Below are 26,295 nucleotides of genomic sequence, written 5' to 3' on the forward strand. Positions count from 1 at the left end.
CTTCCGGGCTGATTTGAATCTAATTGTACCCGCTAAACCCATCTAGGAAAGAGAAATTTTTTTTCCCTGCGAGACTGTCTAACACTTGAACTATGAAAGGTAAAGGAAAATGGTCCTTTTTAGTGGCTTTGTTCAATTCCCGATAGTCGACGCAGATTCTCCACTTATCATTTTTCTTTGGCACTAACACCAAAGGAGAGACCCATTCATTATCAGAGATGGGATAGATGAATCCCGCATCAAACAATTTCTGTAGTTCTTCCTTAACAATATCTTTAAGTGTTGGATTCATCCTCCTTTGAGGTTGTTTGTCTGGCTTGCAATCTTCCTTGATGTATATATGATGAGTACATACTGAAGGGTGCACTCCCTTCATTTCCTTATAACTCCAGGCGAAGGCATCTAGATGTTTTCTTAGCAAGCTGCATAGCTCCTTCTCCTGGGAAGTAGATAGAGATGGATTGATTTTCAATGTCCTTTCTAGGCCAAACTCTATATTTTTGACATGGGGAGAAGTAGGATCAAACACATAGAGATCAGTTGAGGGGTTGTTTTGGGTTTCTCTTACTATGTCTTCTAATGGTGATACACTCGGAGGTGGATTCTGAATCAAATTTTCGATCGTACCATCCTCATCTTGGGGTTTTCCCCCCATGGCGGTTTCTAATGTACAAAGTGGTGCAGAATAAACTTCATCCTCATCTTCCTCCTCCAACCAGAGAGGTAGATCATGTTCTAGAAAGGGTTGGGCAGGAGGATATAGGATTAACTGCTTGGACATGTGCCCATTCTTTATGGTCATGTTCCCAGCTCAACAGCTGATGTAGGCATCAGCTGTAGCCAACCAGGGTCTCCCCAGAATGAGAGGATACCCAGTGAGCTTTGCCTTTGGTTGGAGAACTAAGAAATCAATAGGGTAATCCCAAGAATCAATGGATACCATCACATCTTCCACAATCCCCTCAAGAGTCACTGTGGAGCGGTCTGCTAGTTGTAGCACTGTCGTTGTCTTCCTCAAGGAGCCTTGGAGATTGAGTTTGAGCATTGTGTCCTTTGCCATCACATTAATGGTAGCTCCTAGATCAATCAAGGTATGCAGGATCATTGTGCCATTTATGTGGACATCAACTACTGGGTTTCCAGGGTCCAAATATTTTGGACAGATTACCTGCCCCAACATCAGGTCGGACAGTTGTCCTATGACATTTATGGTTGGGGCATCTCTCTTGTGCCTTCCTGGATGACTAAAGCACTTCTCTTTGATCAACCTATTGTAGATAGGCACGTATTTTATGGCTTGGAGAAGTGGTATCTTTACACATAAATGTTTCAATTCTCCCAGGAGTTCAGTCTCTTCTGGGGTAGGCTGGACTGTCATGGATAGTCTCTCAGGAAAGGGTGGATTTGCTTTCAGTTCGCTTTCCTCTTTATCTTCCTCAACCTCCCTGGGTGGAGGTTGGCTATTTGGGAGAACTTTCCTAGATTGCGAGTTGATTTCTTGAATCTCCACAACATAAGTTGGGCATGATGGTTCCCCACTATACACTTGCTGAGCATGTTTGTTGTTCGGGTTTGGATTTGGCTAGGTAGGCATTTTGGGTTGGCTTGGTGGAGCAGAAGGTAACAATTGTGGTTGGGCAGGTGGTGGAGGCATAAGAGCGGGAAGAGAGTTGTATTGAGCCTCCACCCCTGATGAGATGCATTCCATTGAGGCTACGGTTGAGCATAGGATTGAAATGGTTGGGCATGATATTGAGATGTGAAGGACCAAGGAGGTGGTGTGGACCAGGAAGGATGAGTAGGGGGACCCCAAGAAGGTACGAAGGGCACTTGGTTGGGGTTATAGTATGCCTGAGATGTCCCTTGTATCCCCTGCTGGTATGGTCTAGGTCCATGTGGCCTTCTTTGGTTTATGTAATAGAGCTATTCAGTGACTCCCTCAGCCCCTTGATATACAACTTTAAGTCTGGGAAAGGAAGGGCACTTATCTTTAGAATGATTTTTTTCACATACTGAACAAACCTCTACAGATTTCAATGGACATTCATTCCTAGGATGCCTCTTGATGCATCTAGGGAAAAAAATGGCCAAAGCCCTCTCTACTTCCTCTTGTTTTCTTTTGATATGTAAGGTGTCCCTTTGCATGGCAAGAGTCTACAACATCTCACTCTTGAAGTCTTCTAGCATGTTTCCAATTTTTCCTTTAAGGGATGAGTTGGAGGAAGAGGTACTAGCTATGGGTTGACTCCCCCTACCTTTCTTTCTGACCGCCCTATAATGGTTTCTAAAAATAGTCTTTATGACCTCATAGGGTAGCTGGTAGATGTCTCCCCCGGCCAGCAGATGGAGGGTGTCTAGAATATCTTCCCAAATTCCCCTGAGTAGGACCAACTTTAGAGACTCAAGGTCAAGTGTACACTCGGTCCTTTTGTAACTGAGTTGGAACCTCTCTTCATAGTCTTCCAGGGACTCATCACTTCCTATGGTCATTCAGAAGATTTCTTCTTTAGTATCTTTTGACCAACACTAGTCTCGATACTTGTTGTTAAAGGCTTGCTACATCTGAGCCCAAGTTGTGATGCTATTTCCAGGTAATTCCATGAACCAGCGTAGTGCTACATCCTTGAGAGTAGAAGGGAACAATTTCAACTTTTGCTCATCTTCTGCATAGTCATAAGTTCGACAAATGACAGCAAACTCGAACAAGAAGGTGTCAGGATCTTTTGTAGTCAGACCATGGAAATGAGGTAGGGCAAAAGGGCTTATAATCTTCATTTTGGTGTCCCCATTGGTCTCTCGAATGGGAAATGTACCCTCTATTCTCTCTCCATTCCCCCTAGCATTTTTGTTTTCGGCCATTGGCTCTAGAGGAATGTTTTCTTCTTCTTCTTCCCCTATAGGTTCTTCAAATATGTCTGGCTATTCACCTAAGGGTTCGTCTTGATCGCAGCCACCAAAGAAGAGAGAAGGTTGGTTGTGTGAAGCAGTGGGGGTGTTGGGCAAGAATTTTCCTAAGTTATCTCTATTCCTATGAGGCATGAAAGGAAATCTTTTTGGTTGCTTTTTTCTTTTCCCCACACTGATAGTACCTATAGAAACTAAAATTGATTGAACAAAACAAATTGCAACTAACTGAAATGAACTTGCTAAAATGAAATTTGCAGAATTGAAAAGGAAAGCAAGGAAATGTAGAACTTGAAAGAAAAGAAATGACTAGTCTACTTTTGCTGAAATGAACTATTATCAGAATGTTGCAATAGGAAATAGAAGAAAGCAGTAATCACAGAATACTCTGACGCTTCCCCGGCAAAGGAACCAAAAAGGTAGTGAGCACTAGTATTGCAACAATAATGTTGCAACTCCTGGGCTACCTACTTTACTCTTATCAACCTGATAGTTCGTAACAAACTTGGAAGCGTCGGTGTTGTATGCACAAGGTACTAGTTCTCACTGCAGGTTGTCACTTGGTCAGCGAGCGCGAGATCACTAGGAGCTCAAGAAAACTTCTATGGATTCTAGAAGAAGCTCTATATGTGATGGAAGGAAAGAAAGATTACTCTATAGATGCTATTCTAACTGCAGAAAGGAGAAAGACTGAAATGTAAAGCAAACCTAGTAAACCCTAATCAACCAACTATTTCTACTTTTGTAGAAAGCACTACGAAAACCATGAAAGGAATGCCATTACCTACTTAAGGAAGTAAACAACATCTAACTATGCTATTTCTAGAAGTAAATAAGCAAAGAACATCTTTTTAGATTTTTATGTATTTTTATGTGAAATTGACATGCATGTAATTTATTGTGTGCGAATGTGGTAGCAAATAGGTGGTGTTGGAGGGCGATTTTGGTACTTAAGAGGATGTAGGATGGTGTGGATGGGTCCTAGGAGGTCTCAGGTGGCCTTCTAGAGGCTTTTCCTACACTCAAACTTCAAAAGAAAGCCTACAGGAAAATCTATAGGAGGACATAGGAAACCTACAGGAGGAAAAACAACGTCCTACAGGAGGCCTACAAGAGGAAAAACAACATCCTACAGGAGGGCTACATACAGGAGGGCTACAGAGGAGACCGAGAGCAGTTTTCATTGTTTTGAGGGTGTGAGAGTGGGTGAAAAAGGTGGATGAAGGTTGGAATGAGGTGTTAGGGTGTCTATGATCTACCATGAACCACCAGGAGAGAGAAATATGATTGGATTTACTCAAGGAGAGAGGAAGAAGTCCTAGGAAAAATGCAGGAAACTAAGGCAGAATTGAGATGAGGTTTGGGAGACCAATAGGGCATGGATTAGATGGAGGGTGTGATTGCTGGTAAGCTGGCCTACTGCTGGAAGAGATCTGCTGCATAGAAACTGACAGTCAACCAAGGAAACCAAGCAATAAGTGAAATGAATGCATTTAGGAAAAAGAGATTTTTGCATAAAAAGTGGTCTAAACTATGATCTATGAAAGGAAATGGTGAGAAATGTTGTAGGAAAGGAAAGAATGAAAGAATACTATTGCAAATCAGGAAGTAAGCATGATGAAGAAGATCTAAAGCAAAGCAAAGCTGGATTGTTAACCTACTAAAAAGCTGCAAACACTAGAATTCCTATGAAGGAGGAAAATCTATGTTTCTGGGGCAGCAAGAGGGTCTTTGCCTCAAATAATGGTTCCAAAGGGAGGAAGAGAGGCCAAGGCATTGTTGCTAGCCTTTTGAATCTTTGTTGATCACTATTTAACCTGCTACAAAAAGCATAAATGGAAGCAAACTACTAAATCAACAAAAGCAACCTACTCTTAACCATAAAAGAAATACATCTAATAGCAAACTAATCTACAAACCGAAACAAAGCATACAAATACAAGTACAGAGGAGCTTGGATACTTGGATTGGGCCCTAACCTAAGAGCTTCAACCCTTTGAGGTAACTCAATGCTAGCTCAAAAAGGATTCCATCTTTATTTTCAAAACAATAACAAGATTACATGAAACTGTCACAAAATAATAAGCTCGAAATTTGAGCAGAGTTTACATAGCAAAAATCCAACAAAAATCTGACCCTAGCGAGGCCCTAAGTCTCTCTACTTATACAAATGAAGCTACCAACAGCTTCCTTAAAATCAAGGAGGCTTGGCTCCCAAAACTCGAGATAATCATTAGTCATCCCCCACTTGCTCAGTTGCCTTCTAGTGCATGATTCAGTTGCTTGTACTCCGAGGTGAATGAAGGGGAATTCGAAGTGAGGAGTAATAAATGAGGGGGATTCCCTCCTATAAGTCCTCTCTTTTGTCTACTTCGAGTTATTGCTGCCATTTGTCCATTGGATCCTTGACTTTGACCTTGAAACTCATCAATAATCTTCATTAAATACATGTTAGACCACATGGCACAATAACTAACTCAACTCACTCTATAAGCATAAATATAATCACTAAATCATGTAATAAGCTAAGAGAATGGTTGGTTTGACTAGGTTAGGAGGTAAAATGAGCCCATATAATTACCCATTTATGAGACTCATCACTCTCCATGATTGTGGTAGAGGTTTGCGGCTTTCAACTTAATCTAGTGAAATTGTAATGTACTATCCATTTCTTAACTCTAGAATCCTCATACAAAACATATGTTATCAAAGGCTCCAACGTTAACTCTTGCTCAAGATTCCAAAGGCAGAATTGCTTTAGAACAACAACCAGTGTTGGTTCCATAACATTGTGCATGTAACATATATCATTAAGGAGGTCACAGTAATCACTGGAAGAACATTGTTCCAAATACATTTGGAAAATAAACATTGTTGCTCAAATAACACTGGCAAATTGAACGTTGTTTGGAAAATAAACACTAATGTTCAAATGAACACTAATCCAAATAGGCTTCAAAATGTATTAACATTGCAAGAACGCATTGGATAGACACATTGCAAAGCATTGTAAGAATTTTGTTGGGAGAACACTTTGTAAGGCATTGCATTGTTGGCTTTATAAGGTTGTTGAAAGCACGTTGGAATATAAGAGGCATAATAATAATAATATGTCTGCATATTAATTCAATGTTTGCAATGAAAGATGGAATATAATAATGCATTATAATTATAACCCTGCAATATTATCACTGCATATTATAATTAGTGTTCGCAATGAAAAACATTGTTGGAAATAACATGTTAGGGTTCTCCAAGAATGACTTTGTATTAATGTTGCTCCATCGCTCCATGTATTGTAACGTATGAATCAACAATCCCAACAAATAGGCAACAAATACCAACGCAATATGTCCCATGTCTATTATCAACCATATACCAACACTATGCACCAACGAATTCACCAAGATAATATCCACAAAAACTATTCACCGTGATAACCAAGGATAATATTCGCTATTTACCAACATATTCACCAACGTATTCACCAAGATAATGTTCACTATTTACCAACATATTCACTGAAGCTTTGCACCAAGATAATATTCACTAACGCTATTCACCAAGATAATATTCACTTACAATTGAGTGATCATGCTTGACTAATTTCAATAATGATTTACCCGTCAAATAAATTCTCATACACCATAATAAAAAGAAACTCCAAATATATCCACATGTAAATTCCACTCATCATTAAATGAGGGCATGGTTTTGTTGTGCCCTACAACAACCCCCCATTTCATATCATCTGTATTTACAAATGATTAACATATGAAATGGGTCCCTTTTAAAAAATTAATTGGTATTAATGAATTTGTTCGAAAAAGGTATGATAATCAAAAGTGTTAGTGAATTGGAGCCTTTTTCGAATAACAATGTTTCCAAAATAAAACAAACTTTTGTCATTGCGATAAAGCGATCGCAAGATCGCATATCGCAATGACAAGAGAGATGCATTTAAACGGCACTTCGGTCCTTGCCGATGCGATATCGCTATCGGCGATCGGCGGTATTCAATGCATTCTCATAAGGCGCTCAGGTCTTTCCCCGATGCGATGCGATATCGCTATCGGAAGTCGGCCAATCTCTTAATATACATCTGGTAATGTGTTCACATGCTGGTCCGATGCGATATCGCAATCGGCGTTCGCCAGGGCTACTTTCAAACGATAGTGTAACTCTTTCCCCCATGCGATGCGACATTGTTCATCGGTAATCGGCATTTCCAAGAAAGCGATTGCTTTAAGCTTTAAAGTTATATTTAAATCCGGTCGTTAAAGCGCAGTTTTCAAAATGCCGTTAAATGCAGGGATAAGATAATGCATGCGTATTTAATAACTTTGCCCCTTCGATTAACGAATACTTGCGTCTAAGGCATATCATATCTGTTGCACGCGTTGGGAGGTCATTCAACTGAATAACAGCGTAAAGGTCATTTAATGGGTAGCAGGCCTTAAAATCACCATTAATGCATATGCGATCTCTTACCAGTGATTGGATCCGCAGCCATTTTTTGAAAATTAATAGCGCCACGCTTCAAGTGATATATATCTTTCCCATTATGCTTTGTCTTCATTATTTCTCGTGTTACGATTTCTCTTGCGCTTGTGTAGAGTTCGTTTGTTGAGAAAAGCCTGAACATGATGGGGAAGAAAAATAAGAGGAGTTTTGGTTCTACTACAACACCTGTTGCAGGTCAAGCTGCTTCAATTTCGAAGAAAGGCTTAATCTCGGACACTACGTGCACTGGTCTTGCTAGGACCACATGGCAGGGCACATATAATCTGTTGGAGGCCGAGCAACCAAAAGTGACAGAGAGAACAGCTATTGTTGATGTACTAAGGAAATCTGATGCAACGCTCAAAGACTTGGCCGACTCCTTTTTACACAGAATAGCGGCCAAAGAGCAGGTTCTCCCTTACACAGATGTGGTGCGCTGGGCAATTGAAGAAATCCCCATCACTGATAGAACTTTCCATACAAGGGACGGAAGGATTTTCGGGTCATTCAAGCCTGATGACCTGAGACGAATGTATCATCTGCCTGAACCGGAGCTAGTCTACAACAGAACCTTCGTGGAGAAATTCGCAAAAGAAAATGAATCACCATCCGAACCCCTCCGAGATTGGAGGCAGAACCCAGCCAAGCACAAGCATGAAAGTTCGGGTAAGTACTCCAACGTTTCTTTGGCTTCTCCCTATTGCTATGCGGGGATTATGATGTGTAGATTGTGGGGATTACATGACTCTGTTAATATCAATATTGACATGGTTCCCTTAATGGAAGCGGCTATCAATGCTATAATCATGGATTGGGCCACTATTCTTTCTGATAAGTTGGTCGTAGCTGTTCGTGAATTCAGAAACAAAACTATAGTCACCGAAAGGAAAATCCTGCCATTTTATTATTCTGCTTACATTATGGATACTCTGTGTCTTAATTCTGAGTTTCCTGTCCTCGGTTGGAGATGGACCACCCAAGATCCAACACCCATTCATCTATACCATCAGAAATTGTGGAAGTCCTCTTACAAGGACCATTTGTACCAAATTTGTAATGGTTTCATGGTGCCCATTTACTATTCTATTTATGACAGACCCATTTCCAGAATTTCCTATGAAGCTTCTTTCGACTTACCAGCCGTAGCAAGTTGGTTCGGGGAGGAGTATTTCACCTATATCAGAGTTTTTGGGAGTGAGGCTAGGCCGCATGTCCTCCCTTTATATATCCCAGACAAGCTGTTAGCCCGGGAAATCTGTTACCAGATTATGGCCGAGAGTGTCACACAAACTCTCAAAGAAGAGAAGAAGAAAGGTTGGCCCTCTTTTCCTTTAAGAATTGGGGTTTTTACTCTGCTTAATTACAAGCACGCAGAAAAAGAAGCGACAAAAATCCAAGCTTTATCCTTGGCCACTCTCCCAAGCAGACTCTATGATCCAAAGCAAACTGCCTACACTGCCCTAGAACAATCAAAATTGACGAAAGTTGATCATCAAGAGGATCTGTTTGATGACCTGTTCGTAGGTACCAAGACAATAAGCCAAGCCAAACAGCTTGCAATAATGAAATACAATGATGAGGCGTTGACTGAGTTTAATAAACTTAGGGAACAGAGGTTGCAAACTCTGCCCCTAGAGTTATTATCCACAACCCCAGCGTCTTCCTCAAGCGAACCTGGTCGGCAACAGATACATTCACCTCCGGTTACAACTAAAGAACAGGATAAACAACAGGAGGAAAGGCAGAAGAAGCTGCAGGCTGAGAAGCAGAGAAAGGAGCAGATAGAAAGGCAGCAAAAGGCAAAGAAGGAAGAAGAGCAGAGGAAGAAGAAGGAAGAAGAGAAACTAAAGAAAGAACTGGCAGATAGGCAGAAAAAGGAATTGGAGGAGCAGCAGCGGAAAACGCAAGAGGAGCAACAGCGAAAAGCACTTGAAGAACAGCAGAAGTTAGAACAAGAAAAAGAACGGAGCAAAGCCCATACAGAGCAACATAAGCAAACCTCCATCGATCATGAATTGATTAAACAATGGAACCAATTCGATTCCATTATCAGTGGTAAGGAAGGCTCCAAAGACAAAGGCTCCTCTAAAACAAGCGATGCGCCCGATACCACTTCTTCTCAGGTTTTAGGAGGAACCAGCGGCCCACCCGTTTCACAGGATGTCGAGGTAATCAATAAGGACCCTTCCGATCAAATTGTTCTCCAGGTGGAAGAAATTCCTCCCCTGGATATTTTCTACAGCCCAAAGCATAGAGCTGTTATTAAGCGCTCTAAGAAAAGACGAAGGCTTGATCAACCTTCTACCTTGCCTGAGCAAACAGTAACGGGCAATATGGTCTGGAAGGAGGATTTGGATCCCTCCGATGATCTAACAAAGCTGTCTCAATTCGCGGGAGTGTATTCCGCAACAACTATCGACAAAGCATCAGAGGTGAGTCTTCTGTTGAAGACTAAGGACCATGAAATATATGCATTACAGGCAGAGGTAATTGAAGCGAAAAACAAAGCAGCACAGGTGGAAGAGCAGTTGCTGGCTCAACAACAGGAAAACAATTTGTTAACCCAGCAACTGCAAATTGAAAGACAAAGGATAGACCAAAGTGAAACTCAGAAGGCAAAAGAATTGTCGGAGGCATTGTCACAGTTGAAAGCATCAAATGAGCTGATGATGAAATCGAAAGATGAGCGAATAGCTCAACTATCAACACAGCTCGAAGGTATCAAGAGCACACAGAATGTGAAAGTCTTCAGAGTAGAGGCAACTCAAATAAATGGCGCATTACTGTCTCAGATCAGACTTTTATGTCAAAAACTTGCTAAGGCTGAGCAATTATGCGAAATATCTACAACAGTGTGTGAGCAAATAGAGAAGGCCAGGAATGAGCTAGATCAGGCCGAAGAAGCCATATCCGATTATATTGAGTGGCAAGACACTGACGAAGGGAAAACGGCGAATTTGTCCCGAATCCATGAAGCGTACAAAGACATCCTCTTCACGGAATGGAACACTTAGGTAATGAAAGCAGAAAGGGCGGCTTCCAGGTGTAAAATAATTGCCAGCAATATGACCGACCTAGTCAATGATACACTTTATTTGGCCAACATGATTTCCAAGTGCACACCTGGAAGCATAACAACAGCAGATATGCTTGAACAAACAAATTACCATGACTTGGAGGAACAGAGGAAGTTAATTACCGGAGTAAATACTTTAACCTCTGATGCATATTGGCTCTTTCTAGTCAAGCTACATACTCAAAGGTCTGCTCTCAAGTGTTTAACAGATGCCCTCGGATGCCTGATCCCCGACATTCAAGATGCTACATATGATGCCCAGCTAACTTCACGTCTCAACACTCCACCAGAAGTAGAGCCAATGCTGGCGATATGTCAGCTAAGGAGTAAAGGCAAAGAACCCACCGAATGAAGCATTGCCGCCAACTGCCAGATTGCCAAGAAAGATGGAACAAACATTTATTGATGCCAATTTAATAGCTTTTCAGTTGTTTAGATATTTAGATTAGTATAGTATTTATAGACCCTTTCATTGTTTTGGAAAGGGTCGTAAAATTTTGTAATAAGACTTAAAGGCTGAAGTTTGCACTATTGTGCTTCAGTCTATATTCTTTTTGTGAAACTCGACCAACGGTTCTTAATTTTGATTAGAAGGCTGTTTTATACAACTGCGCACTACTGTCTGTTGTTTGGAATGCTTTTCGATTTGAAGGAAGGACTGCGACATAGTGATTAATATACTGGATTGATCGATCAACTTACATGGTACTATTATCTGTATCTGTGTTCTTTCTTATTATATGAATTGCTGTGTTATTATCTTTGCTATTGTTGAATGCATGTATGCGATATAACAGCGAATCTTCATTTCGTTTCACTATTGAATGTTTTGGTGATTTGTTATCTCTTTCACTCATGTATGTATCAATGATATGAATGATTAAGTGTAGTAATTCGCTCTAATCGCTCTGCATAACTAATTATGCAGAGCAATGTTTAAATGGTTTAAACGTCTATGTTTAAAGTGTTAGAGTCATCTATATGCCTGCCTTAAAGCACAGACCATCAAACGCTACGCTTTGCCAAGTGATAAGTCCCGGGATCCAATTATAGTTATTACATTTTGTTTGTAGTTTAGCTGTCCGCTTATTACCATCTTATGTCATAAGTCATTCATCCATCCCATTCACTTATAGTTCTTGGGAAACTGGTCCCATTATCCCCAGTCGGAACCACTATTCCAAACGGAAAAGGAGCTGCACTAAGGTCCGGACCGGGTGGTTTCCCCTTTGTTGTGGCAGCGATTTTCGAGGCCTCAACAGGTTTATATAAACAACTCATGTTTTTTGTTGATAACAATTTTTCTTGCAAACTAAACCCATTACGAAACAGTTTGGGAAACTATGTTCTCGTCCTCCAAACCATTCACCCTTTAATTGAGTCAATTCCATATCAATTCAATAATATCATAAATGGTTTATTGTTCAAATATATATATGCTCGTTCCAATACTAACACTCTCCAAACAATAAAGGAAGGCTCTTGAATCGATATATAAACATTATCCAAACAATAAAAGCTCTCCAATATATAATGCTCATCTCCAACTTGTAGCTCTCAAATTATGTGCCAACCCATATGCTACTCTCAAAAAATATATAGTCTGAGTGGGCCTAATGGTTAAGAGCATGTGCTTCCTCCTAAGACGTCACAGGTTCAAAACTAGAGGGGGGTAGAGTATGTATGCCTCTATAGACTTAGTAGTCAAATCGCTACGCGGAGGTGGGTCCCTTGTCCCACAAATAAGGGGGTTTGCTACGAGGAGGTGGGTCCCTTGTCCCACAAATAAGGGGGTCTGCTACGAGGAGGTGGGTCCCTTGTCCCACAAATAAGGGGGTCTCATACACCAATTTGGTGTCTTGCTTGGTCATGACCTTAAAATTAGATGATGATAATAATAATAATAACACCGTCACCGCCACATAATAACCAAAATGTTGCCATATAATATCAACATTAAATAAACTTGTTTCAGTTATCAACGTTTCTCCAATTATGATAGTGCTGCCATGTAAACATGGCTCCAATTATAATAATTTTGTCATATAAACGTTGCTTTACATATCTACTCCAATTTTAATGTTATATGTAACACCATATTTCATAGTATATGTAATGTTGTCAATCATTTTAATGAAATATGTGATGATATATGAACTTAATGTTCTCCATAATATATGAATATGTTTGGTATATATGCATTTGCTCTCCATGTCTTCAACAATGCTATTCAACATTCTCCAACGATCCAATGTAATAACACTACCACCCTACTGTCATTATAAATACATGTTGTTGCTGCCACCATATTGATATATTCATCAACGCATCATAATCTATTTATCGTTGCTCCAATAATTATAATTCGGGGCAATTAATTAATGAATGAAGAGGTATGCATGTATTGATAGCGTTTGAACACGTTGACAACCCCGTGTAATAAAATATCATATAACCATACAACGCGTTGACCATATAATATATCTCAAGATAATGCCACGTTCAATATATATTTGTAGAGTCATGATCCGGATTACCCACAGTTTCTAGTTCATTCTGCCGATGTTTCAAACCCCAAAGGGGGTCCATCATCAGGGCAAATCAGATAGAAAATGAATGAAAGATTATTGAGAGAAGGGAGCCTTGCGACCTGGATATAAATAAACCAAGAACCCTAATTTTGAAAGGGTCGACACATGATTTCTTATTTATTAATTAATTTCCTTAAATTTTTTATTTAAAATTTTTATAAAAACATTTTAATTAATTATTTAATTATTCATTATTAGTTCAGGATTAATTATTTTCATCATGAATCCTTAATTGATTCAATCTTATAAAATTATATAATTAAATCAATAATTTAATTTAATATAATTAATTATATAATTAAATCATTAATTTAATTTAATATAATTAATTAAATTAAATTAATTAATGACTCTACAAAAAACTTCCACAGTAGCTTGAAATCTAACAAATCAATATATATTGTTGCAGCATATGGTGGACAGAACCAACATCTCAAGTCCAAAAAATCACACTATAAACAACTCCTTAGAATTATATTCTTTGTTAAATAAAAGTCTGGAACAACATCCATTTGTTTGTTAAATCCTGATGAAGATTTCCATTGGAATTAATAAATCTATTATGTTGCGTCTAACATGGATGATTGAAAAAATATGCACGATCAGGGAAACAAGCACATAGGAGGGAAATGCCTTACAGCAACAATCTTGCTATTCTACTATTCTGACATAATGAATAGCCCTCAGATCTAGTACTCTGCCTCCCAAATCCTGACTTGTAATGCTCCTCTTCTATGCTCCACCTCTATACACACCTCTAGATTTGTAACATTCCTTTGTAACAGAGATTCGTGGAACATATGTTGATTATATCAAGGAGTATTTTTCTATCCACCTTAGGTTAGTCAATTGTCACTCCATCATTACATTAACGCCTAAGTCTACATACTGAAATGATTATGGCTTGTAACCCATGTACCAGACATCCTAACAGTCACCATCGATAAAAGGTTGATGCCATAACCAATTACTATCATAGAATCATTTTTCATTTTTATTTTTATTTTTCTGGTGCCTGACTATCTTCTTCTTCCTCAACTTTCTCAGAGTTTCAAGTTGTTTTTGTATTCAATATAGCGAAAGTTATTTTTCTTGGGTCTAGCAGCTCATGGCAGTTCTATATAGGAAGACTTCGACCTGTCTCACAAAAGTGTCTCAAAATTGCGTCTCAAAATAGTGTATCCACTCTCTCTCTCGCATAAGTCTGCCAACAGACCTTCCTTCCTCATTCAATAGCTTCTTTTTTTTAAGTCTGAAGTCACAGTATTAATCACTTCTACCATGGCAATCAGATTCTGCGAGGTTTGACTATGTAAATCCAATAACTTTTCTATAGCTATATCAGGGGCTTTCGGATATGATTTGGAACACAATTATGCATACTTCTACATTATTTTCACTAGAGTCTCCATTACAGATGTTGTTTATTACACAATCAGTGCTACAACAATAGTTGTATCTTGTCTCTGCAAAGCTTCCTTTCCTATGGTGCTAAGCTTTCCAGGAAGATGATGGTTTGAACTTGAGATTGAGATGGTGTTTGCTAGGAATTAAAGTGTTGAAATAACAATATCAAAATTGTTGATCTCGTAGTGTTCACAAATTCAATAATTAATACAATTCATGAGCACACTTAATGATAACCGAGGCATGATCAGTTGATAGATTTTGATGCATAAGAGTGGATTTTGGGTGTTGACCAGAAAACAACTTCTTTTTCTTCTTTTTTTTCATCCTTCTCCCTACTCTTATACTTATCTCTGTTATTAATTCCATCATAGGCACATGTTTTTATGGTACCTTTTCTTCATGCACATTGTTGTGTATCTCGTCCAAATCATTGTTGCTTACTAACTCTAGTATTTATATCTGTATCAAGGTGTTGTTTCGTCTCTCTATTTCTATAATGCTCTAACTCCAAGATACCTCAGTTCCCTTTAATTACTCACCTTATTTTCATAGATCCGAAATAACAATGATATAATATTATGCATGCTTTATCAAGATGAATATACTTTGAATGGCGTTGATGATAAGATCTGATCTTGATTATTGATTACTTTAAGAATGCATGTTGGATTCATGTGCAAATTCGGTCTTCTCATACCTATTACTTCTACCAAGACCTTCTATGGGTTGCTCTCCCCCTAAGATGTTGTTTATTTTTTAATACTCACACATTCTTCTTTTTCCGTGACTGCTTTTATTTTCTTAAGCAACTCTCCTTGAGATCATGATGACTTCATTTTGTCATTGAAATCATAGCCTGCTCTTTTTTCTTCCTTTTCCACACTTTTGTGGGTTTCATTTTGTTGTTTGAATTTCCTTCATTCTTTGGTCTACTTGGAGTTGCATCCATATTCTCTCTAGAGCTCTTTAGGATCTTTGGAAAATTGCAATGTTTGGCCATGTGGCCAAGGTTACTACACAAATAACATCTTCTATGGCCAAAAAAAGAAGCAAATGATGTATGCATTCTTAAGTCATTTCTACTAATCTTTACATAGATTTTGCATTCAACAGCTTTTGTCCAAATCCATTGCACAAATAATAGTAACCATAAAAATGATTTGTGTACCTGATGGATGGTTGTATTTTGTGTTTGCCTACTTGAGGGAGTCTCTTTATTTATTGCATCTTATTTTAATTAGTTTTGATTTGTTTTCCCTTATATTTTGCTAAAACATGTCCAGATTCATGGAAAGAAAAAAATGTGATATCTTTCAAGGGAGCAGAGAATCTCCTTTGTGATCTTCCAAATTTTTTCAATTCCTTTCCAGGAGAAAATGACCTTGCAAAGGGCCCTTTCTTTCCCTTATTATTTATTTCTTGATGTTGTTTCTTTGAAAATCATGGCATTATTGGATTCTTCTTCTACAGGTCCCTTTGAAGCTATGTGATCCAAGATCTTTTGCTTATAGATGTATTAAAGAATTACATGCATAAATTGTAGCTTAAACATAGAAATATTAATGTGCACATGAGAGAAGAAGAGAAACACATAACGCATGAAAGAAGACAACAGAACTTGATAACGAAGTTTGTCTGACTTGGACTACGTCTTTGGGCCAAGCTCGATCAATGGGGAGGCCTTCATTCATTAAGTGGCATGTGAAATAAGAGTACAAGCATCAGTTACAAAAAGGAGTTTTATACCTCCATACTGAAAAATGGCCGAAAAATGCAGAACTTTGATGTAGAAATGGACAACACCATTATGTTTGTGGCATCGAGAAATGCTGAAACCATATAAAATTTGTGAAAATATGGCCCACCTGCAAAAATCTTCCTCGAACTACGTGTGCTCCCTCTTCTGCCTGGGCACACTGATAAACTGAATTTAAATAACAAAATGTTGGCAGACTTCACAAGAAATCCGTTGGGCCGAGTTGGTTTAAGATTAGTTTGTTACGGAGGAGGTCGAGTGGTTAAACCCCACCTCCTCCCTTTTTTTATATAACAAAAATTTGTTAATGGGAAGGGAGGTCGGGATGGCCCCGCCTTGGGCAGCCTGCCCACCTCACTTATCCCCTCCTTACTACATCATATCCTTGGTTAATGGCGGTGGGTGGAAGGTTGGGTCCACGCACCATGGGCCAGCCCACCTTTAATGCATGGTTTGTTTTCAAATGGGTTGGGTTCGTGCCCCAAGGGCCGCCCACCCAAACTCTGCGCAATTGTTAACGGTGGTTCTGTGGGAGGGGTCGAGGCTAGTGGCCCGCCCCTCCACTAATACATTTATGCGGATAGGATTGGGGTGGCGGGGTTGGTGGCCTGCCACCCTTTTTTTATATTTATCTATTTTTAAACAAAACAACCTGTGCATTTTTGAAAATTCAGATTTTGACCGAAGGAATCATTTTAACCAGGTGACAAGTTCGGCCAGAATTTGGCTGGATTTGGCCAGATTCCATCCACTAGAAAAAGTCCAAATTGTGCCTTTATTAATCATGCCCAGTCAGCAAAAGTCAATCGAACTTTGACTGCCTCTATCTCCTTCATCCGGACTTGGATTGGAGTGTCATAACACCGTTGGAATCAGGGAGACGAGCACTTCAATCTGATGTCAAGTTAATCGTCTTTCCTCCACTTTGAATTTTGAGCCTTTTCCATGCCACTGGTGTCTGGAGATCCACCTGTGTCAATCCTCCCCATTAAGGAGCTTTTGGACCTCCAAAAGCTTTATCAATCAATTGGCAAGTGAGGGAATTGTTCCCTCACTCTTTCTTTTTCTAACCATTTTGCCTTGCTAGGGTGCATCCCCTTGAAACCAACTCGAAGGTATTCCACATATCCTCGTCCTGAAGTCCTGTTTCTTTTGTCAAGGATGATGTCTTCAGGTAACTTATTGAAATACTCTGGTGCAAAGTCATCAACTGTAGGAACTGTGCCCACCTCTTCGGTGTCCATAATCAATGGTGTCTCATACAGCTTTAAGTTCTCCACATTCACTACGGAATAAATTTGCATATATATCGGTAAATCGAGACGGAAGGCATTATTTCCAATCTTCTCCAAGATGGTGAATGGACCATACCGGATTGGTCGCAACTTCTTCCCTTTTCCCTTCATCCTATCCTTGCTGATATGGAATCGCACTTTGTCACCCACTTGAAATTGATGGTCGACTCGGTGTTTTTCATGTCGAGCCTTGTGTCGGGCTTGAATTTTTCCCAACTGCTCCTATATTGCTTGGTGAATCAATTGGATCCGTTGAATGAACCGCTGCACTTTTTCCCTGTCATCACGTCCACTCGAGTCATCTTCCCTTCCAAAGACCATATCAAAAGGGTCTTTTGGCAGGTAGCCAAAACATGTCTTAAATGGTGAACGATGCGTAGATGAGTGCACTACTTGGTTGTAGGAATGCTGCACATATGGAAGATGCTCATCCCACAACTTAGGATGTTTCCCACAATAGCCTTGCAACAAGTGTACCACGGTGCGGTTGACAACCTCTATCTATCCGTCAGTCTGTGGATGAAATGTCGTGCTTCTTTTCAACTTGGTGTCCATCATCTTCCACAAGCTAGTCCAAAACTCTTCGAGAAAGCGAGAGTCCCGATTTGACACAATCGATGTGGGCAACCAAAAATGGACCCAAACATGCTGAAAGAAAAGATAAGTAGTCTACTATGCAGTGATCTGCTTTTTATAAGGCATTAAAATACACATCTTACTAAAACGGTCAACGACGACATACAAATAATTATGATTTTTTCTAGACAAAGGAAAACCTCCTACAAAATCCATCGACACATTTTCCCATGGGTGACTCGGAATAGGGAGTGGTGTGTAGAGCCCGATTTTTCTATTAGAGGGCTTTGAAACAGAACACATCGCACATCCCTTTACATAGTGAGTTACAATGTTCTTCATATGAGGCCAAAAACAAAATCTTTGTACATGACACAAAGTCTTCTCAACACGAAAATGACCAGACACAAGGGAGGTGTGGGCCTCTTGGATTACATATACCCTTTATCTTGTGGGTATGCACAATTTGCCAAGGTGATACAACAGTTTCCCCTGCAAGTGATAGTTGTCCACCTGTGAACCATGGGTTAGTTTTGCATAAATCTCCTTAAAGTCATCATCGTTAGCATATTGTTCAGCATAACTTTCAAAAGATAATGAAGCATTATGAAAAATAACAAAAGCAGAAATAGGAGGGCGAGATAGCATATCAACCACTTTGTTGCTAGTGCCCTTCTTATACTTTATTACCAGATGAAACTGCTGAAGAAAACCCATCCACTCGAAATGACGAGATTGCTGCAACTTGGTTTATGACTGAAGATACTGCAAGGGCTGATGATCTGTATGGATGATGGTCTCCTTGCCGATCAGGTAGTGTTTCCACTTTTTCACACTCTGGACTAAGGCATATAACTCCTTGTCATAAGTGGGATAGTTTATCGCAGCCTGAGATAATTTCTATAAATGGTAACATATCGGCTTCTTTTGTTGTGTCAGTATAGCTCCCATGGCATATCCATTGGCGTTTGTCTTGATCTCGAATGGCTATTGGAGATCTGGTAAGGCCAAGACCGGTGCGATGCTGATCTTTTCTTTCAATGTTTCGAAGGAATTTTGCTGCTTTCCTCCCCATTGAAAGACTTTATTTACACTTGTCAATGCGTGTAAAGGTGCTGCAATAATAGAGAAATTGGCAATAAATCTCCTCCAATATTGTACTGCACCCAAAAAGCTGCGAACCTCGATTACACTAGTAGGCTTAGGATAATTTACAATTTCTTCAACTTTAGAAGGATCAATTTTTAACTGACCATGACCAACAATATGACCTAGGTAAACCAAAGAGGTTTTCCCAAACTCACACTTTGACAATTTTACATAGAGTTTTTCTTTTTTCAATACATAAAGCACTTTCTTCACATGGCATACATGTTCATTCCAACTTTTACTAAAGATAAGAATATCATCTAGATATACAAGAATAAATTCATCAATGAAAGGCCTAAAGAGATCATTCATGACCCTCATGAAAGTGGCTGGAGCATTGCAAAGTCTGAATGGCATCACCATCCATTTGAACAACCTTTGTTTGGTCTTGAAGGTGGTTTTACACACATCCTGCTCTGCAATTCAGACCTAGTGATAACCACTACGCAAATCCAATTTTGTGAAATAGATAGAATTCTTTAACTAATCTAATAAGTCATCAATGCGGGGAAGAGGGTAAAGAGTTTTCACCATGATTTTGTTTAGTGCTCGGTAATCCACACACATCCTCCATGTGCCATCTTTCTTCGGCACTAAGACAATCAGTGAGCCGCATGGAGAAGTACTCGGTTTGATGACCCCTTGGTTCAATAGTTCCTGCACTTGCTTTTTGATCTCCTGTATCTCAATGGTCGACATCCTGTACATGCCAATATTTGGTAAAGAAGCATCATTCTGAAAATGGATCTCATGTTGGATTTCCCTCTTCAGAGGTAATCCCCTTGGTTCGTGAAACATCTCATCATAGTTAGAAATTAATTCACATAATTCCTTTTTTTGCACATGATCACAACCCTGGAAAGCATCGGATAATTCTGCAGCTTTCCCCCTTACAACCATAAGCATGCAACCCTTGCTAGAATTCACCAACCTCTTCATTTGACCTACACTTACAAGGCTGGCATTGATTTTAGTTTGATGAGCCCTTACAATATATTCTACCCCATCTTTTGAGATTTGGTATTTGTTTTCATGATGGAAGAAGATTGCCTTTCTATCATATAGATATGGACTCCCTAACACCATGCCACAGATATCCAATGGTATCACATCAAGTTTTACCTCATCCACTAACTTATAAGCGATCACAAATTTAACCTTGCACTGCTTAGTTACATTTAGTTTTGCTTTATCATGTATCCATCCAAGTGGGTAAGGTTTTGGATATGGTTTGGTTTCTAAGCCTAGCTTCTTTACCAAGGACTCTGAAATTAAGTTTTCTTGGGATCCGGTATCAAATAGAGTTTCCACTTTTCTATGATTTATGATAACTCTAATACGAAATAGCTCAATTCTCTTTCGTTCATTAGGAAGAGACTCATCTATTGAACTAGTGCCTTCATGTGATTCAGAATTAACATGAGGTGTAAGAGTAACTTTTGTTCCTGCTGCTGTGGTCAATGCTTCATCTCTAGAATCAAATCCAAGGTCTTGCTGCATAGTTGCCACTGTCTTTCGCTTGCCTTTTCCTCCATACTTCTTTGGTCTATTTTCCAGGTATAGTTTCCAACAATGAGTGCAATAAGGTCTTTCTCCTTCATCTTTCTTGGTTGATGCCATCCTCTTCTCCTTTCCTTTTCCTTTCACTTTGGGTTTTCCATTTGGAGGTTTGAAAGGTGGTTTCTTGAAATGATCATCTCTTTCATTTTTTCCCCTGTTCTCAAGATGGATGGCCTTTACACTGGCCGAGTCAATAGTAGTTGGTTCAAACAATAATAATGAATGTCTAAGATAACTATGTAATGATCCAATATACTTAGTTACTACTTCAGGTGAGTCAAGTGCAATGCCCAAATTAAGTGTCTGTTTTCTAAATTCCTCTGTAAAGATTTGAACATCCTGACCTCTATCTTGCCTTAAGTATTGCCAATCCATTAAGGCTTTTTGTTTGTAACCCAAGGGATAAAATTGTTCCTTTAATGCATAAATGAAACTAGGCCATGAAGAAAGAAGATTACCCACACTCTTACTACTTCACAATTTGCTCTCCCACTAGATGAGAGTGGTGCTACTCAATTGAAGAGAGGCCAGTTGAATCTTTGCCTCGTCTTCAATCTGTTGAATCCTATAGTAGATTTCAATCTGCCTAATCCAATTATTAAGATTTTCTGCATTACTTTCACTGTTAAACATGGGAAGATCAAATTTGACATCTAATATAAAGAAATGTTTCTTAGATGCATCCCTTGAATTTCTATGATGATGGTGATGAGAGGAAGAAGAACTTTCACTCATGGAAGGAGAAGGAGGGGGTTATTCTTCACCATTTCCATGCACTGAACCTTGTTCTTTTGCCTTTTTCCCTCATGCTTTCTCTAGTCTTGAAAGCAACTGTCCGACATTTTCTGCCATTGTATAGAAGGTCTTGTGGAAATTGAGCTCCTCTTCATCTGCCATGATTCTGCTTCGATGTGCATACCCCGCTTCGGGATTGAAAGACTATAGTTTCCCTTCGCCTCTTCAAAGCCTGTTTTTTGTTAGCATACAAACATGCAATTCACATCTAAAAAGACCTGCTCTGATACCACTTGATCCAAGATCTTTTGGTTATAGATGTATTAAAGAATTACATGCATAAATTGTAGCTTAAACATAGAAATTTAATGTGCACATGAGAGAAGAGGAGAAACACATAACGCATGAAATAAGACAACAAAAATTGATAACAAAGTTCATCCGACTTAGACTATGTCTCTAGTCCTTTCTCGATCAATGGGGAGGCCTTCATTCATTAAGTGGCATGTGAAAGAAGAGTACAAGTATCGATTACAAAGAAGAGTTTTATACCTCCATACTGAAAAATGGCCGAAAAATGCAGAACTCTGATGGAGAAACGGATAACGCCATTGCATTCATGGCATCGAGAAATGCTGAAACCATATAAAATTTGTCAAAATTTGACAAAGTGAAAATCTGGCCCACCTGCAAAAATATGCCTCGAACTACGTGCACTCCCTCCTCTACCTGGGTGCACTGATAAAATAAATTTAAATAAAAAAATGGTGGCGGACTTCACAAGAAATCCATTGGGTTGAGTTGGTTTAAGATTCATTTGTTATAGAGGAGGTCGGGCGGTCAAACCTCGCCTCCTCCCTTTTTTTATATAACAAAAATTTGTTAATGGGAAGGGAGGTCAGGATGGGCCCACCTTGGGCGACTCGCCCACCTCACTTGTCCCCTCCTTACTGCATCATATCCTTGGTTAATGGTGGTGGGTGGAAGGTTGGGTCTGCGCCCCACGGACCGACCCACCTTTAACGCATGGTTTTTTTTTAAATGGGTTGGGTCTGTGCTCCAAGGGCCGGCCCACCCAAACTCTGCACAATTGTTAACAGTGGTTCTCTGGGAGGGGACGAGGGTAGTGGCCCACCCCTCCACTAATACATTTATGCGGATAGGATTGGGGTGGTAGGGTTGGTGGCCCACCACCCTTTTTTTTATATTTATTTTTCTTAAACAAAACAACCTGTGCATTTTTGAAAATTTGGATTTTGACCGAAGGAGTCATTTTAACTAGGCGAAAATTTCTCCCGGAATCTGGTTGGATTTGTCTGGATTCCATCCGCTGGAAAGAGTCCAAATTGTGTCTTCATTAATCCTGCCTAGTCAGCAAAAGTCAACCAAACTTTGACTGCCTCTATCTCCTTCATCTGTACTCGAATTGGAGTGTCGTTCACACCGTTGGAATCAGGGCGATGAGCACTTTGATTTGATGTCAAGTTAATCATCTTTCTGCCACTTTGAATTTTGAGCCTTTTCCATGCCACTAGTGTTTGGAGATCCACCTGGCTCACTATGTCCTCTTTAATTGTTATATCTGAGTTCTTCATGGAGACATTCTCCTCTTCTGGTTATTTACACAATCTTTTATTTTCTTCTAACACACTTCTAGTTGAATTAGTTTCAACCTCTAACCTTTCACACTGTTCTTCTTTCTCCTTTAGGCTCATTACCTCTTATATTCTTCTTGCTTCTTCAAGCTAGGTCTTCATATTAATGATTTCTTCCTTGTACTCATGTTCTCTCTCATCACTTATCTACACAAGTTTCTTTAGGTCCTTGTTTTCATTCTTTAGTCTATCTATTTTAGCCAATGCTAAGTCAAGCCTAGCTTGATATTCCTCTATCTTTTCTTCATGAGATTTAGGTACATGCACACATGCAGAGATTTCATTTGACTGTATGGTTTCTCTTTGATAGGGATTTTTATTTTTCTTCTTTCTCTTGTCTTTTTCTACACTGTTGCTACTAGTCACTGCTTCATGCATGAGTTGCAATCTATCCCAGATTTCTTTTGCAGAGGTTAAATCTATTATTGTATCAAGATCCTTATTATGAAGATTGTTATACATAACACATTTTGCCTTAGCATTCCATTGTTGTTCTTGCACAGAGGGTGAGTCTTTACAGTAACCATCACATACTAGTTTCCATACACCAGGTCCATAAGCTATCAATTCATATTTTATCTTATCTCTCCATTCATGAAAGTTTGTTGCACTTAGCACATGTACACTTTGATAATCCATGGCTTGACTAGATCCGCCTTCAAGTTTTTAGGCTTACATTGAAGGAACACCAATTGATGAAAACTTGACTAAACTAAGAAGGGGGTTAATCAATTTAGTCCATTAATGGACATTAAAATTATTTTCTTTAAACTCATTAACTAATACATTAAATGAGAAACTTAACAAATAATGACCAACATATTGAATATGTGAACAACAAGTAATATGAAAACCAAAACATCACATCAGCACATAATAACAACACATATGGACACCCAATATAAGTGGAAACCCATAAATGGAGAAAACAACGATTTTGTTATTGTTATGATGCAAAGGCAATCTCCTACTTTCTTATTACATCTGATTTTTTGTAGGCTCCAACCTACAAGAGGTTACCACCTCAATTTTCTGCAACATGCAAGGAAGTTCCAACTCCCATACATTTTATGTAGGCTACAACCCACAAGAGGCTCCAACCTTATATTTGTCAAGCCACTACTTGAAAGGTGACTATGATCCCCTGATGCAAACAAGAATAAATAATGTGTTGCTTTACCTGCTCATCAATTTTGCATATCTCCATCTTCATTTGTGCCTCTTCTTCCCTTCAAATCTGCTTCACATAAGTTGTGTATGTGTTAGGTAACTAATGCATAACCTCTCAATCAACTCTCACATTCTCTAACACTCTAACCAACCATCTCTCCAACCTTGCACAAATTTATAAATGAACTTTAATGGTTGTTTGTTCCACTCATACGAATATGAAATGACAAAACTTGTCTCTTTGCATTCCAAGGGTGTCTCTTTAATTCCAAAACTACATAAACGCTTGAATATTAAAATATATAAAATGAATTTCATCATACCCAAATGTCATTCATGCATATTATTCACGTCAATAAAATAAATAAATAACATGCAATGATGCAATATTGCATTCATATTCAAATAGCTCTGCATCACAATATTTTTCCATGTCTTTGCCTTTGCCTTGCATCTTTCCTTGCCTTGCATCATGTCTTTGTCTTGCCTTTGCTGTCATGGAGTCTTGCCTTTGCCTTGCATCACAACAATGATCATTCTTTTGTCTTTCCTTGCATCTTTGCATCAACATCTTATTCAAAGTTGATCTCTACAACATTTATACAAACATTCTCACAAAAGCATCAACATCACCCTAAAGCAACACAATCTAAAACATTTTCCATTTTACTTTGATGCTCCTTTTCCATCACCCTTGTTCTTGTTTATGCATATCAAACATGCCTTGCTGCAACTTCTTTGTTGGAAGACTTATCTTGCTTGTTGCTCTTGTTCGTTTGTGCATACATTGATTGTGCAACCATTTTTGCATAAATTAATTGTGCACACTTCTTGTTGCTCCTTTATTATTCCTTGTTGCTGCTCTTTTGCCTTTGCTGCTCCTGTTGCTCCTTTGCTTTGTTGCTTCTATTTTGCCTTGTCGCTGCTCTTTTTCCTTTGATGTTCATGTTACTCCTTTGCGTTGTTGGTGCTTCTTCCTTTGTTGTTCTTGTTGCTCCTTTGAATTGTTGTTGCTCCTTTTCCTTTGCTGCTACTCCTTTGCCATCAATTATAATGTATAACTTTGAAACATAAATATTTAATTTTCAATTATTAAAAAAAATGTTTTTCAAACATTTGATTGGACAATAACTTGAAGGTCTTATTGTAGCCTTTGCACAATATAATGCCATGTGGATAATGGCCTTACACATTTTATGCCATAATATATGAATATGGTTACAATATTCATGCATTATTTTACATCTTTGGGTAGTTATTTTTTATTCTTAAGCTTTGCAGGAAAACCATCCCAAAATAAAATCCTTGAAAATAACTCATACTCAGGTAAATAACATATTTAATATCAATTATTTTCCACCATAATTTAAGAAAGTATCTGCATAAAAATCAATAGGAATAAGATGTAAATCCCACCATTATTTATGTTTTCCTAGGCACTAATTAGGAGTAAAACTATAAATGTGTAGACCTACTAATTGTAACTACCCAACAAAAATTATGCAAGTTCTTATGCTTGAGCAAAGCAATTTAATCATCCACTTCACATCTCAATTTATTATTTCCTGCCCAAGCAAGACTATTGGATGATTTGCATATTGACCACTATTAACTTAGCATTAACCAATGTATGTTATAATCATTTATGCAATTTTCTCCAAAGCATAATTTCTAACTTGAGTTGGACGGATTAACATGCCCTGTAAAACAAAATTACAATATAACAAATTGAATTTTATTATTTTTATTATGTTTAACTTTTTATTATTAATTGAACCAACATTTAAATGTTTATGCTCATTTATGGACACTACAACATCTCCCCGACATATAAATGGTAAATGTTAAATGTTTACAAACATTTAAATACATCTACACATCTTCTCCTATACTAAGTTGTAGAGCGCCTCTTGGC

Source organism: Pinus tabuliformis, chromosome 4_2 (genome assembly GCF_031772625.1).
Source record: "Pinus tabuliformis cultivar Carrire ecotype Pingquan chromosome 4_2, CPIR1, whole genome shotgun sequence".
In the NCBI taxonomy this organism is placed as follows: domain Eukaryota; kingdom Viridiplantae; phylum Streptophyta; class Pinopsida; order Pinales; family Pinaceae; genus Pinus; species Pinus tabuliformis.